This window comes from Rhinatrema bivittatum, chromosome 5, assembly GCF_901001135.1.
Source record: "Rhinatrema bivittatum chromosome 5, aRhiBiv1.1, whole genome shotgun sequence".
Classification (NCBI taxonomy): domain Eukaryota; kingdom Metazoa; phylum Chordata; class Amphibia; order Gymnophiona; family Rhinatrematidae; genus Rhinatrema; species Rhinatrema bivittatum.
Genome location: NC_042619.1, coordinates 186879802 through 186895452, shown reverse-complemented (window position 1 = coordinate 186895452; position 15651 = coordinate 186879802). Strand labels below are relative to the sequence as shown.

The 15651-nt window shown below is 42.4% G+C and overlaps 1 long non-coding RNA gene across 1 annotated transcript; it reads left to right on the top strand.

The window, feature by feature from the left end:
• Positions 1-856: 856 nt before the first annotated feature.
• On the top strand, positions 857-13715 carry LOC115091534. Its single transcript, XR_003856758.1, has 4 exons — positions 857-867; positions 3726-3730; positions 6864-6866; positions 13526-13715. It is a non-coding gene; the product is annotated as an uncharacterized LOC115091534 (long non-coding RNA).
• The last annotated feature ends 1936 nt before the right edge of the window (positions 13716-15651 follow it).

Below are 15651 nucleotides of genomic sequence, written 5' to 3'. Positions count from 1 at the left end.
CTCATTCCCCCCCCCCCCCAGCACATCTCTGGCCCCACACACTCTCATTCCCCCCCCCTCCCAGCACATCTCTGGCCCCACACACTCTCATTCCCCCCCCCCCCCCCAGCACATCTCTGGCCCCACACACTCTCATCCCCCCCCCCCCTCCCAGCACATCTCTGGCCCCACACACTCTCATTCCCCCCCCCAGCACATCTCTGGCCCCACACACTCTCATTCCCCCCCCCCCCCAGCACATCTCTGGCCCCACCCACTCTCATTCCCCCCCCCCCCAGCACATCTCTGGCCCCACACACTCTCATTCCCCCCACCCCCAGCACATCTCTGGCCCCACACACTCTCATTCCCCCCTCCCTCCCTCCCAGCACATCTCTGGCCCCACACACTCTCATTCCCCCTCCCCAGCACATCTCTGGCCCCACACACTCATTCCCACCTTCCTAACCCTCTCCAAGCACATTTCTGGCCCCCCACACAATCATTCCCCCCAGTACATCCCCAGCCCCCACACACTCATTCCCCCCAGTACATCCCCGGCCCCCACACACTCATTACCCTCTCCCAACATACTAACTCCTTCCCTCCTGATACCTGGCTGTAGCTGCACACTCTGGATTCCTTTGCTGTTTTTCTCCAACGCTGTGCTGCTGGTCTTCCCGTTCCGCCCACGTGCGATGCTGTGCTGGCTGGGTCTGCCCACAAAATGTGCTCCCGACGTATGCATCAACAAGGCTTGCAGCTCCTGCTCTGATTGGCTTACTGCTGCAATATAGGGATAGGGTGCGCCTGCTATGGACAGGCTTCATCGCAGCAGCAGCAGCCAATCACTGTAACAGAGCACAAGTCCCGCCCAACTTGTGCTCTGTTACAGTCCGCCCTGATTCAGAGCACAAGTCCCGCCCAACAAGCCTGAAAAAACGCGACTGGCAGAAAAAATAGCCGCGGACCGGCAAAAAACCCCAACGGCCCGGTACCGGTGGTTGGGGACCCTGCTTTAGGCGACCCCTGTGTTGTGGGCGTTCGACCCCCGCCGGGGTCGCGACCCCCAGGTTGAGAACCGCTGTTCTAGACCAATGGACTTTCAAAAACTGTGGAAAGTAGGGTTGCTAGAAATACAGGGATAGATTTTAAAAGGGTTACGCGCATAAGTTATGCGCGTAACCCTTTCAAAACCCTCCTGCACGCGCCGAGCCTATTTTGCATAGGCTCGGCGGAGCGCGCAAGCCCCGGGACGCAAGTAAGTCCCGGGGCATTCCTGGGGGGGGCGTGTCGCGGCGGCACGTCATTCGAGGTGTTTCGGGAGCATGGCCGAGGCCTCCAAAATTGCTCCTGGGCCGGGGAATCGCGCGGCGGCAGCCAGCCAGCTCGCTTGAGTTACGCCTGCCTGGAGCAGGCGTAACTTTCGTGATAAAGGTAGGGGGGGTGTAGATAGGGCTTGGGGAGGCCTAAGGAAAGTTCTCTCCGAGGCCGCTCCGATTTTGGAGCGGCCTCAGAGGGAACGGGCAGCGTGTGCAGGGCTTGGTGCACGCAAGGTGCACAAATGTGAACCCCCTTGTGCGCGCCGACCCCAGATTTTATAAGATACGCGCAGCTATGCGCGTATCTTATAAAATCGGCGTACTTTTGTTTGTGCCTGGTGCGCAAACAAAAGTACACGCGGGCTTAGTTTTATAAAATCTACCCCACAGTGTTCACACACATATGGATGCTGAACAAATCCCCAAAAATCCTCTCCATCCTGATTTTGAAAACAAATGCTACGTCAGAGAATACATGCAATTGGTTCAAGCAACAGGTAGACATCTGAAAGGCAATGTGCTGATTATTTAACATCACAAGTTTTACAGAGGTTACACTTTACTGGCCTTTGACCTATCACGTGCCTAGGAGTACAAGGACCACTACTCACTGCTTAAAACCAGTAATCTGTGGGATGAAATCCATTTTGCCAGACCTTTGTCCCACAAGGTGAAGAGTATTATATACAGCCTCTTTGATAATTTGGTAGTGATGAACCACAGAAGAAATATATATATATATATATATATATATATATATATATATATATATATATATATTTTTTTTTTTTTTTTTTAATTGTCTTTGAAAGGGAACACAATATAGATCTTTTGATTTTAAAGATGGTTCCCCATGTTGCAAAATCATTTTTAGACATCTTGCCCAAAAAATGACTACCCGATATTAAGGAAACCCAAACGTTTGGTGGTAAATATTCACCCCCATGACTTTCTTGGAAAATACGGGTTAGCCATATATGTCCCTGATTCACTAAGGGTTTTTTCCCATAGATACAAAATAGTTAAAAAAAAGCCTTAATGAATCTCGCCCTATGGGACTAAAAATGTCTTAGACTTTTTTATTGTTATAGAAAAGCCCTTGAAAGTTTATTATTTCCTAACAGTATTATGACCGTTTTCAATAAATATTGTGAGGATGCTTTATATCACAACAGACAGTCGCAGCATCCACTATCCATAGTCTCTGGTTATCATTATCAGTTTTTCTTAAGTCTTCAAATGGATGTCTTTAGAAAATATTTAAAGATTGTATTCTTAAAAGTTAATTCAATATAATAAAATTGATATTTACATAGAATTTCTATATACAAAGGTTGCAAGCAACGGTACCACTAATGATGTTGTTAGACATATCAGCCACTACTTGACTTACACGTTATAATAGTTTTTTTGGTTTTTTTTTAATAGAGAATATTTTGCTGTTATTTAATTGTCTGTGTGACACCCTTACCTCCATACACTCCTGGCATAGCTTCCTGAAACTTGTTGCATCCTAGGTCCTGGTTGAAACCACCGGCACTTTCTGAAGCCCTTTTATAGTCTATGCAGCCAATCTTTCCTTTGTACTCTGATTGATGATGTCATCCCAGCACTGGTATATAAGGAAGTTCAGTTCCACCACCCAGTGCCTCAGCAAAAGTTCTCCTGCCATGATTCTGCTTGTAGTACTAGTTGCTTCATGTTCCTGTGCTATTCCTGCCCTAATGTGTTCCATTTCTCTTGTCTTCTTTATGACTTGTTTTTGCCAGTCCTTCTGTCCCATCCTGCTTTCTGCCTTGTCTGTGTCTCCCTGGTCTGGCTAACTTTGCTATTTGGACTGTGGCTGTAACATACATAATAACATAGTAATGATGACAGAAAAAGACCAAATGTTCCATCCAGTCTGCCCAGCAAATTTTTTATGGTAGTAACTGCTAGAGATGTGAATCAGAACCAGAATCGGTTCGGATTCTGGTTCCGAATCACATGGGGTTTTTTTTCCATCGGGCCCGATCGCGGTTTTGTTTATCGGCTGCGCCCCAGCTGATAAACAAAAAACCCACCCCGACCCTTTAAAGCTAACCCCTTAGCTTCCCCCACCCTCCCGACCCCCAAAAAAATGCTTTACAGGTACCTGGTGATCCAGTGGGGGTCCCGGGAGTGATCTCCCACTCTGGGATGTCCTCCCACTCCCGGGCTGTCGGCTGCCACTAATCAAAATGGCACAGATGGCCCTTTGCCCTTACCATGTGACAGGGTATCCGTGCCATTGGCCAGATCCTGTCACATGGTAGGAGCACTACATGGCCGGCGCCATCTTGTGTTCCTACCATGTGACAGGGGCTGACCAATGGCACCGATAGCTCCTGTGACATAGTAAGGGCAAAGGCTATCGGCGCCTTTTTGAATACTGGCAGCCGACAGTCCGAGTGCAGGAGGTCACTCCCAGACCCCCGCTGGACATTTTGCAAGTCTTGTGGGGGTCAGGAGTGTCCCCCAAGACTTGCCAAAAGCCCCTGGTGGTCCAGCAGGGGTCCGGGAATGACCTCCTGCACTCGGACCGTCGGCTGCCAGTATTCAAAATGGCGCCGATAACCTTTGCCCTTACTATGTCACAGGGGCTACCGGTGCCATTGGTCAGCCCTTGTCACATGGTAGGAGCACAAGATGGTGCCGGCCATCCAGTGCTCCTACCATGTGACAGGATCTGGCCAATGGCACGGATACCCTGTCATATGGTAAGGACAAAGGGCCATCGGCGCCATTTTGATTAGTGGCAGCCGATGGCCCGAGAGGGGAAGATCAGTCCCCGTGCCCCCACTAGAACATCAGGTAATTTTAAAATGGTTTTGGGGGGGTTTAGAAGGGTGGGGGAAGCAAAGGGGTCATTTTTAAGGGTCGGTGGGGTTTTTTTTTATCGGGCCATGGTGCCATTTTTATTAGTGGCAGCCAAAATGGTGCCGATGGCCCGAGAGCAGGAGATAGGTCCCGGGGCTTCCACTGGACCACCAGGTACTCGTAAAAAGTTTTGGGGGGGTCGGGAGGGTGGGGGAAGGTAAGAGTTTAGTTTTAAAGGGTCGGGGTGGGTTTAGGGGTTGTTTTGGTGTGCCAGTTTTCCCGCTCTCCCCCCAGATAACTCCCGTTAGTGGACACTAACCCATTAACGATTTTTCACGATAAATCGGGGGAATTTCTATTGTATCGCGCACTCTAACGATTTTTGACGATTTAAAAAATATCGGATGATTTTTTTAAATCGACAAAAAACGATTCACATCCCTAGTAACTGCTGCACTGTGCAAGTTACCCCCAAGCCTTCTGTTTAAGGTACCAATGTTTACAATCCAAACCAAATAACTGTCAAACCCATTTCAAAATTATTGATAGCAACATTTTTAAGGGTGTGTAGCCTCTATGATAATTCATACAATGCTTGTTGAATGAGCTTTGTATTTGAACTTGGCCATAGAAGCACTCCTGCTTTTTGTCTCTAATCTCTGCATATCAGTACCTTAGACCATAAAAGTAGGGGCAGACATGTGCTATTGTCTGAATACAATTCTCCTATTTCCCCTAGAGATGTGCATTTTTTTTATCACAAATTAGGACATTTCAACGAAATAGCCTAATTCGTCCCCTGACTCACCAATCGTTTATACTTGTTACCGCGTTCCAAGGCCTTTTTCTTCCAGCAGTCTATGCCTCCAAGTTTACCAGCCCTGTTGAATGTAACTTTGTTTTTCCGGTTTAAACTAATGTCTTTGGTTCAGTCCCCCAGTTCGATGTAAACCGATCTGATATGGTCTTTTAACCATGAAGGTCAGTATAGAAAAGTGTTAAATAATAAAATAAATATAGTTCGGGGGACCCGACCCGGAAAATGGATTTTCCCTGAACTTCGGGGAAAATTTGTTTCCTGGGTTAGTGAGGGGGGGAGGGGCACGTTTATAAAAAAAAAAAACAACAAACAAACACCCCAACCCTTCAATTTTATTTTATCACAAACCCCCCCCCCCCACCACCATCCCAATCCCTCCCCAAGACTTACTAAAAGCCCTGGTGGTCCAGCGGGGTCCCGCGAGCGATATCTCCCTCTAAGGCCATTGGGCCTACCATGAATCAAAATGGTGCCGGTGCCCTTTCCCTTACCATGTGACAGGGGCTACTGGTACCATTGGTCGGCCCCTGTCACATGGTAGGAGTAATGGACGGCTGGCACCATCTTAGAAAATGGTGCGGGCCATTCATTGCTCCTTCCATATGACAGGGGCTGACCAATGGCACCAGTAGCCCCTGTCACATGGTAAGGGCAAAGGGCACCGATGCCATTTTGATTCGAGGTAGGCCCGACAGCCTGAGAGGGAGACATTGCTCGTGGGACCCCACAGGACCACCAGGGCTTTTAGTAAGTCTTGGGGAGGGATCAGGATGGTGGTTGGGGGGGGGGGGGGTTTGTAATAAAGTAAAATTGAAGGGTTGGGGTGGTTTTTTTCTGATTCAATTTTTTTTTTCAATTTGTTTTTCGGGCTCGTTTTCCTGATTTGTACCGCCGAAAACAACCTGCGGGAAAACTAAATTTCCTACAAAGCGCCCTAACCGAAACCCAACCCGACACGGAAAAATGAAACTCATCTCTAATTTCCCCTGCCATTAAAGCAGGGGAAATAGGTGATGTTGCAGTTGGATCACAAGCATCAAGGCTAATTGGTTAAGGATATTAATCCCATGACTTCTGTTAAGGGTAGTATTTGCCGCTCCATTCAAGTTATGCCCATGCACCCTTTTCTGCATTTCCAAACTCTAGTCTTTAGGAATCCACAGTGTTTATCCCATTCCCTTTTAAATTTGCTTACTGTTTTCTTCCTCACCATTTCTACTGGAAGTGCATTCTAGGCATACACCATTCTCTCTGTGAAAAAGTATTTCCTGATGTTAGTTCTGAGTCATCTCCCTGGAGTTTCATTTTATGATCTCTAGTTCCGACCAAACGAAAAAGAGGATCGGTAAACACCAAGGAGTTTATTATTGTAATTTGTCATAAAAAGCCTTGCTGACCAGGGAGGTGCCCTGGGGTAAGTATGGTGTTTACCGATCTTCTTCTTCGTTTGGTCGCTACTTGCAATATTGGATCAGTTTCCGGTTTGTTTCCTTGATGATCTCTAGTTCTACAGGGTTTTTTTTCCCAATAGAACCTTTCAGCTCTCTGAAGGTCTGTATGATATCTTCCCTGCACCTCCTTTCTTCCAGTGTAAACATATTTAGATCTTTCTGCCTCTCCTTATAATTCTTCTGATACAGACCCCACTCCATTTTGGTCTCCTTATTAGGACCGGCTCCATCTTGTCCTGATCCTTTTTGAGATATGATCTCCAGAACTGAACACAATACTATAGGTGTGGTCTTACCAAGGACCTGTACAAGGGCATTATAGCCTCCTTTTTCCTGCTAGTTATTCCTCTCTCAATGCAGTCCAGCATTCTTCTGGCTTTAGCTATCACCTTCTCTCATTAATTTCTGCCTTCACATTGCCAGAAACAATTTCCACCACAGTCTCTCTCCCAGTCTGTGCACATTAGCCATTCACCTCAATCAGATACAGCTCTTTTGGATTACCCAGATGCATGACTCTTCATTTCTTGCCATTGAATTCCAGCTGCCTCTTAATATTTAAGTCAATTAATCCAATTAGAGGTCAGAAAGGAAACTGAGGTAAAAAGCAATGCATTTCTGTCATGGGAATAGTGAAAAGGAAATTCTTAGTTTAAAAGGATTCTGGACAAGAGGCTGAATAGCATCAAACTGGCCTTTAATAAACATATAGGGGTGGATTTTTAAAGGTATGCAAGCACTTCCATGTGTGTGCGCTTCCCAGTGTGCACACATAGACACACCAATTTTATAACATGTGCACCTCATTTTATAATCCGCGTGCACATGTGCGTATGGAGCGCACAAAGGGGGGTGTACTTTTGCAAGTCTGAGCGGTGATGCAATCGGCACTTCCCCAGTTCCTTCCCAGGCCGCTCCAATTAAGGAGCAGGCTGGATGGAACTTCCTTAACCCTTGCCAGCCTTCCTTTTCCTTCCTCTCTCCTCTCCATTCCCTAAATCTACCTTATCTTAGCTTTATTTTTTTATTTTTGAAGTCGCTGCTCCTCCAGAGCAGTAGTAACTTGCACGTGACAGTCAGCCGCCTCCAGCCCCACCCCTCCCAGCCCTCTGGACTGTTCCTTTATCTGGGCCTGGCACTTTGGTACATAATGGGGGCTATGCACATGGCTGGGCCCTTTGAAGATGAGCGCGGCATGCGCAAGGCCCAGCCACACGCATAACCCCCATTTTTAACATGCACAGGAGATTTAAAATTCAGCCAATAATGAGATATTTTGGTCTAGACAGAAATAATAGAAACATAGAACATGATGGCAGATAAAGATCATTTGGCCCATCCAATATGTCCCTCTTACATCTCTTGTTCAATTTTATAGTTCCTTCTTCTCACTAAGAGGCCAATGCAATATTTTTATGCAGAAAGCAGGTACTGAACAGTCAGCTCCCGCTTTCTTAATGCGTCTCCAGGCACCCCTCCTGGAGGCACCATGCAATATTTAAATTAGGGGGGTCACGTTAGCTAGGAGGTGCTAGGGTTGCTTGCACACCCCTAGCACCTCCTTGCTAAGGAGAGCCCGAGTGTGTCAGCAGTCCGCAGGTTAGGAAAACTGATGGTGAGTTTATTGGATTCAGTTTTCCTAAACGCCACACAGCCAGGAGTTCAGGAAATGGACACTTCTCAATTGAGCATCCATTTCCTGCACTGGATGCCGGTGCTTTTTTCTAATTTTTTTTTGTTAAATTACTTTAGATTTTCTCCTACTTAATATCGCAATGATATTAATTAGGAGGCACTACAGAAAAACAGTTTTTATTCTGCTTTTATGTACTGGTTTAAGGAATACTCAGCTATTAATGCCTGCTCCAGGCAGTGAATAGCTAATAGCCTCATTCAGATGCATTTGCATGTGATGAGCACTATTAGATTCACTCCGCGTTGGACACACAACCCACGTCCAACTGTGGGTTGACAGTGCACTCAGCTGAGTGCACTGTATTGAATCAGCCTCTCAGAGATTATTTTTGCTTGTCTCATGTTTTCTTGAAATCTGATACCATCCTTGTCTGCACCACTTCCACAGGGAGACTGTTCCATGCATCCATAATACTTTCTGTAAAAAAAATATTTCCTTAGATTACTCCTCAATAATATTCCTTTTCACCCTGATCCAATGACCACTTGTTCTATTTAGTTAGGTTTATCTTCTTCTTTTCAAGAAATGTGCAAGATGTATCACAATAAGACAAAAAATAAAATATCATAGAATAAGAAAGAAGGCAAAATTTATATTGCTAAAAATATCATAAATAAAAAAAACAATCTTAAAAAGTCATGAGTACAAAACAATTAAAATATAGGATCTTTTAAAAACTAACTGGATAGTTTTCAAAGGAAAATGTAAATGTAGCATAGTACTGAAGTAATTTCCAAAAGCCCAGTTACCCATATTAAGTGAACTAAATGTGGGTAAAACCAATTGAGAATTGAATAGCATATATTGTAGCAATTTTCAAAAGCTTTTTGCAGCAGGTATTTTCAATCTATCTACCAAAATCTTGGAATTTATTTGATAGTACAAACAAGAAAGAAAGAAAGAATGCATTTTTTTTGACAAATGTGAAATGAATTTATCCAAAGATAATTTACTATCAGGTAGGATGCCAAAGATATAAATACTGAATGATAAACAAAACAAATATTACTGGCCACATGCATAGACATACCTTAATGGGAGAAGTGTCAACATGGTTTTAGTTAAAGGAAGTCATGCCTTATAAATCTTGGATTTTTTTGAAGATGTAAATAAACATGTTGATAAAGGTGAGTCAGTTGATAAAGTGAGTGAGTGGATTTTCAGAAGACTTTTGAGAAAGTCCCCCATGACAGACTGCTCAGGAAATGTGAAAGTTGTAGACTAGGAGGCAGTGTTCTATTGTGGCTTGGTAACTGTTTAAAAGATGGGAAACAGAGGGTAGGACTAAATGTTCAATTTATGAAATAAAAAATGGGAATACCCCAGGGATCAGTAATGATATCCCTGCTGTTTATCATAAATGATCTGGAAAAAGGAACAATGAGTGAGGTAAACAAATTTGCAGATGATAATTATTCAAAGTTGTAAACACAGAAGCATACTGTTACATACTGCAAAAGGACCATTTAAGACTAGGTAACTGGGTATCTGAATGGCCAATGAAAGTTAATATAGAAAAGTGGATTATGATATGCATAGGAAAAAATAAGTCCATCTATATGAACACAATGTTGGGTTCTGTATTGCACTCAACACCCAGGAAAAAGACCTTTGAGCCCTTATGAATAATCCATTGACATTCTCAGCTCAATATGCTGTGGTTGTAAAGAAAAAAAAAAGTAAATATAATGTTAAGAATGATCCATAAAGGAAGAATAAAACAAAAAGTATTATATTGCCTCTCTATTGATTCTTAGTGTGACTACATCTTGAGAAGTGTGTGCAAATTCTGAGCATATGCAAGAAGCTTTGTATTTCCTCTAGCAGTTGTTAGGGAAAGATCTGTGCTAATCTGTCTCAGAGTTTAAAAACACAATGTGAAAGTTATGGACTTGGCACTATTATTTTTGGCTGCCTCTGAGCTCTCTGCTACAGTAGAATTACTCCCATGAAGCCATAAACAGAGGTAGTGCACTGTTGATTTATCTGTGCACTAGGGGAGGGTTGGGGTGGGAGACATTGTGGAAGCAGTTGCAGCAGAGCTAGCAATAGCTGTTTTTTATGTCTCTGGACAACAATGGGGAGAGCATCCAGTGCAAAAGAAGAGGCTGTAGAGAATATGGAGTTGCAAGTCATTTTGGTACTTTTAGTGTTTAACAGATGGAGACAGCACTACTGTGCACAGTACACTGTATATATATATATATATATATATATATATATATATATATATATATATATATATATATGTGTGTGTGTGTGTGTGTGTGTGTGTTACACATTTTTCCATAAATAAGTGTTACTGTGAGTGGGGGGTATAGTAACATTTATTTATAAGAATCAAACTACCAGTAAGCAGTGCTCTTGTACAAATTTGATCATGTCAGGAAACGGGAGAGGAGAGGATTTTGGCAGGGTAGTACAAGTGGTACAGAGGCAGCCCAGTATAGCAGCAGTGATAAAAAAAAAATGTCAGTCCTCCCCAAAAATTATGCATCACTGCTGCCTGTCCCTCTCTCTCTTGTTTAGTATCCATTGTTTTCATACTTACTGCATCTGGCAGTGGGGGATGACCTGTGGCTAGGGATCAGTGATGATATAATCTATTCCTAAATAACCTGATAGAGAGGTGCAGGAAAGAAGCTGGGCATTTCCAGTAAAGTGTGAAGGTGGTACAGCTTCTCAGTGAGAAGCAGGAAGAATTCAGGATGGTTCAGAAGCATTTGATTCAAGATGCTGGCACCCATTGAAATTCCACCCATTTGATGTTGCAGAGGTTAATGGAGCAGCAGAAACCCAATCATGATCTATCTCTGGAAACAGAAATAGGTTTGCATTACCCCACGGAGAATCATGATTGACAAAGCAGCTGGAACAAGTCCTGAAGCCCTTCAAGGATGACATGTAGGATCTGAGTGCCAAAAGCTCTAATCTGGGTGCGGTCATCCATGAAGAAGAGGGAATAGAAGACAGAGGTGTTGCATATGCTGGACTCTTTGCCACATCAGGTGCAAGAGAGACTGAAACATCTGACATATGTGTTATAAACTGGTATGTTTGTGGACCCTGGGTCATGGTGAGAGCTGACTCCACCCACAGGAAGGAGTCCTGTGGGGACTCACCATTATAGGCGTGGCCTCAGCTGAGATGGACACAATAGCAAAGAGACTTTATTATACTGGAATGTTGAAGAATCCCACCAAGAGGGAAGAGAGACACAGTCCAGAGTAAAAGGTAGCTCAATGGTGATATCACCAGTAGTGACTCACGGAGCAGGGTATGCCATGGAAGGCCTCCTCAGATGGAACTTCGCTAGTTGATCTGGTAGTGGCCCGCAGGGCGGGGTATGCCGAGAATCACAGGAGAGTGCTTAAGAGTAGTGCAGGAGGTACACAGAGCTTAAGGAATGATAGTACTCACTCTGAAGTGTGCAAGGAAGGTAGCTGAGGTGATCATGGTAGTGGCCTGAGGCAGGGGTACACAGGAGGTTCCATCAGCAGAAGAAGCAAACTCACAAGGCTGAACCAGATGCGCCCAGAGTAGTTGAAAAGTGACTCTAGGCAGGAAGGCCCTCTGAGGAGCGGAGGGCCTGAATGTGACAAGGTCCCCCAGGGAGCAGGTACTTAAGGCATTCGAGTCTCAAGACAGAGTTTAGCATAGCGAAGCGAAGTGTCTCCGAAGGAGTGGAATTCAGCAGGAAGGAAGTCCTTGCTAACTTGTAGGTAGCTCAGACTGGCTGGCTCAAATTGAAGAATATGTCTGATTAAGATAACCAAGAATACCCAGACTCCTCTGCTGTACTGGCCTGTCAGAGGTGAATGAACTTTGAGAGACTTTCTGACTATCATAGATTCAAAGGATGCAGAAGATTTGGGAAACTTGTAAGCTCTGCAAAGCCTATAATTACAGGCTAGGAAGGCATCAATGACAACATTTGCTTTACAATGCAGAGAAACTGAGTCTTGGATGCAAGCTTTTATCTTGCAGATGCTGGTTTCAATGACCTGAAACCAATGTGAAAAGGAGATCTTGTGAGGTGATAGTTTTGAATGAATCCTGGTGCCAAGAAGTGGAATCCAAGTCTAGCTCTATTCAAAACCCAGACTGCAATTTATTTAAATAAAGAAGAACAAAAGAAGACAAGAAGAATACAGTGCATCAAAGCCAGTATGATACAGGAACTTGTTTACAGTGGGAGGAGGAACAGGGTTAGAAGAATTCTTAGTTGAGGGAGGTCCTCACAAGCATTTCCTATACATGATAGATTGTCATGACAACAGTATACAGTATTTTGTCTTTGGCCAGTTACGTCATTCATTCTGGAAGCTTCGAGAATGTTGTATTTTGATTATATAAGTCAGGGCAGGTCAGAGATTTACTGAGATGCAAGTTATTACAGATAGAGGGCAGTTATATTGCATCTCACAGGAACATTTGACTTTTAAGAAGCCAAATAAACTAAATTTGAAAACCTCTTGTTGATTTGAAATGTTCTTGTTGCCCTAAAGCTTTGAGTCCAGAAAAAATTATACATTTGGCGACCCAGATGGGACTCTAATAGCTGTTGTTATTATAATTATTAATTATTAATAAGCTGTAGTGTTATGGTTGGTGGACAACCTAGCACTAGGTTCTTGAAGGGTAAATTTGGCTTGCCGTTCAAAGATTGAGTTGCCCCCATGCGGGGAGGTTATCCCGGAGAATTATGAGTTCAGAGCAGATGTGGAATGAAGTTGGATCCATTTTGTGAGTATGTAACAAGAAAAAAAAAAAAAAAAGGAAAAAGCTGTAAGTATCAATGTTTTTATTTTATTTTATTTTATGTGTTGTACAGTGTATATAGATTGTGTGTTACATCGGGTTTAGAATACGTTTTGCAAAATGTTCTTTAATATATGTTAGGGAGACAGGACATGAGTTGATGATTTAATTAAAATCAGATTGAACAGTGGAAAAAAAAAAAAAACAGAGGGGTACCCAGCACTAGTCAGTCTGGGGTCTTTTGTCCTCAGACCGCATGGCTTGGGCTCAAGCAGTTTCACTTTCATTTTACACCTGGGGAGCGGCTGGTTGTGAGTGTGTAGATTCAGAAGGAGAAAGAGGGAATAAGTTACAATTGGTAAGTTGAAAGTTATAATTAGTATAAGAAGGAGTTTTTGTTTAGTGGAATATTCCCCAAAGTTTGGTGATTGTTCTTATAGGAAGGTGCTAATGGCTTTAATCTTTTATAGCAGGTTACATGTGGTTACTTTCTTTTCCTTCTTTGATTAGCTTTAACAAGGAAGCCTATTTTTGTCTGTGTGCATCTATTTATATAAGTTAAGATTTTGTGTAAAATGGTTCCTTATAAGAAAAGTTTAGTGATTGTAGTTGAACTTAAATCTGGACATTAGTGAACTGCTGGCAGTGTGGTATATAGGGATATTTGAATTAATTGCTGCAGTTCATTAAACAGAGAAAGGAATCTTTCAGTGTTATGTTGTTTTTCATCAGCCTTGGCTGGCTTCAAGGATTTAGCAATGCTGGCAGAAGGAGCACAAGTCGTCCATCCAGTTTGCCCAGGTAGTTTTACATATTTTACTTATCTGTTCCTCTTAGTTTTTGGTTTTAATTCCCACCATTAATGCAGAGATGCTCATATTTTGCATCTAAGTTTTTAGAATTGTGTGCTTAACGAGAGTTTATTGTGAAGGGTGTGTTATTTCATTTGGTAAGAACGAAAGCATGAACCTGTGTTTATTTAAAGCCATTCATAATTAGATTTGATGTATCATTGGAGAGGGATGTATTGTTTTTCTTTGGTCAGGGGTATAGGCAAAGAGATAGAACAGGAAAACAATCTATAGATATACTACAAGAGAGCGACTCCATTTTAATGAAATGATCTGTTTAAGTGTTTTATCACTTAACAAACCTATTCATTGAGTGTAACAGTTGTTTGGCGGGAGAGAAGGTGAACCCCCCCTTAGGAATGTGTTTGAGAAGAAAGGAAAAAAAAAAACCCTGGGAGTGAGTCACTTTTAAAATGGATTTTACAGTTCTGCTGAGAGGTTTGAGGTTTAAGTATGTTATAGGACTGAGTGCACAGGTGATAGAAGAGGGACTAATGGATTGATCTGTTTAATGTGAAAACAGAAATTTGTGTTGAAAGTATGGGGAAAGTGAATATTAGGGATGAGAGATGACGTAATGTTAAAGAGGGAAGAGATTTATGAATATGCAGAAGGCTGTGTGCTGGGAGATTTAGAATGTTTTGGGTAAAATAGAGAAAACATGTAAGTCAGTTGCATTTAATTGTGTGAAAATATGATTTATTTTAAATTAAAAACAGGTCAGAAATAAACGGACGGCATGCAGCAGTAAGGATGATAAATATTTCTCAGTTTTGATTATACCTCAGTAGCTGCTAACTTTTAGAAGAAAGGAAATGAATTAGGTTGCTTGTTTTGATGGGAGTTCAGGTATTGGACGTTTGTATTGTGGATGGTTTAGATGATATGTAAAGGAGTAAGATTGTGAGACGGTGAACAGCAGAGAGTTAAGTAGCAATGCCTATTATCTATTTATGTGCCAGTAAGAAAAACTGTTGGTTAATGCATATTAGTCTGTGCCATCCTTTTATTTTGCAGACTTCCAGACTCCTAGTTGATATGTCTGTGCTTTTGGAAATGATTCGTATTTTTATTTAGGGTATTTACAGGATTTGGTAGTAAGAACTTTGTGGAACATATGCATATTGGATGGAAATAGAATGACTTCTAATTAAGTGCAAAGTTGTTTGTTTTAAGTTTTTCTTTTAGAAGGCGAGTTAGGAGTTTACAAGCATAGGAAAACAAAAAGGTTTTAGATTTGTAAAAGGAAGTAGCTCTTATCACAGGGGACAGCGCCTCCTAGGGGTGGACCATCATAGAAAGGAAAGTAGCTTTATGACTGCTTTTTGCTGAATTAAGGTATAACAGTAGTTTGACTTTTAAGGAACCTGTAATGTCATTTTTACATTTAATTTTAATCATATTAACTGTCTTATATTAGATTTCTTTCCAGGGTACCAAAACACAAAGCGCATCTGTCTCTGTTCTATGGAAGATGAAGATCAGTTTATTCCAGTTTGATTCCTTTTTCATTTTTAATAGATCTATTCTATTTTTCATCCTGAGTTTTTGTTTTCTTTTGTGGATCGATCCAATTCTTTTATATTTTAAAATACGTTTTTCTTTTTGAGCTCAAAAGTGTGTCATGTTGTTTGTTCTATGTTACATGTGTACAAGGAGGAATGAATGAATGCATGTATTATGTGGTCAGTGTTGTGACATATATGTTTTAATGTACAGTCTGAGTATTTATGTTTGTGGTCTGGACCATTGCATGATGTTTTGAAATAATGTGGGGATTATTTGGCAAATTAAATATAGGGAGTACGTGACATAAAAGTATTTTCTTACTACTTAATCGGATTTGTTGCACTTTTATTTAGGTTTGACTTCATACACATGCATCTAATCTAAGGAGTTAAGAGATTCTGCCTTGACATCATCACTGAATCCT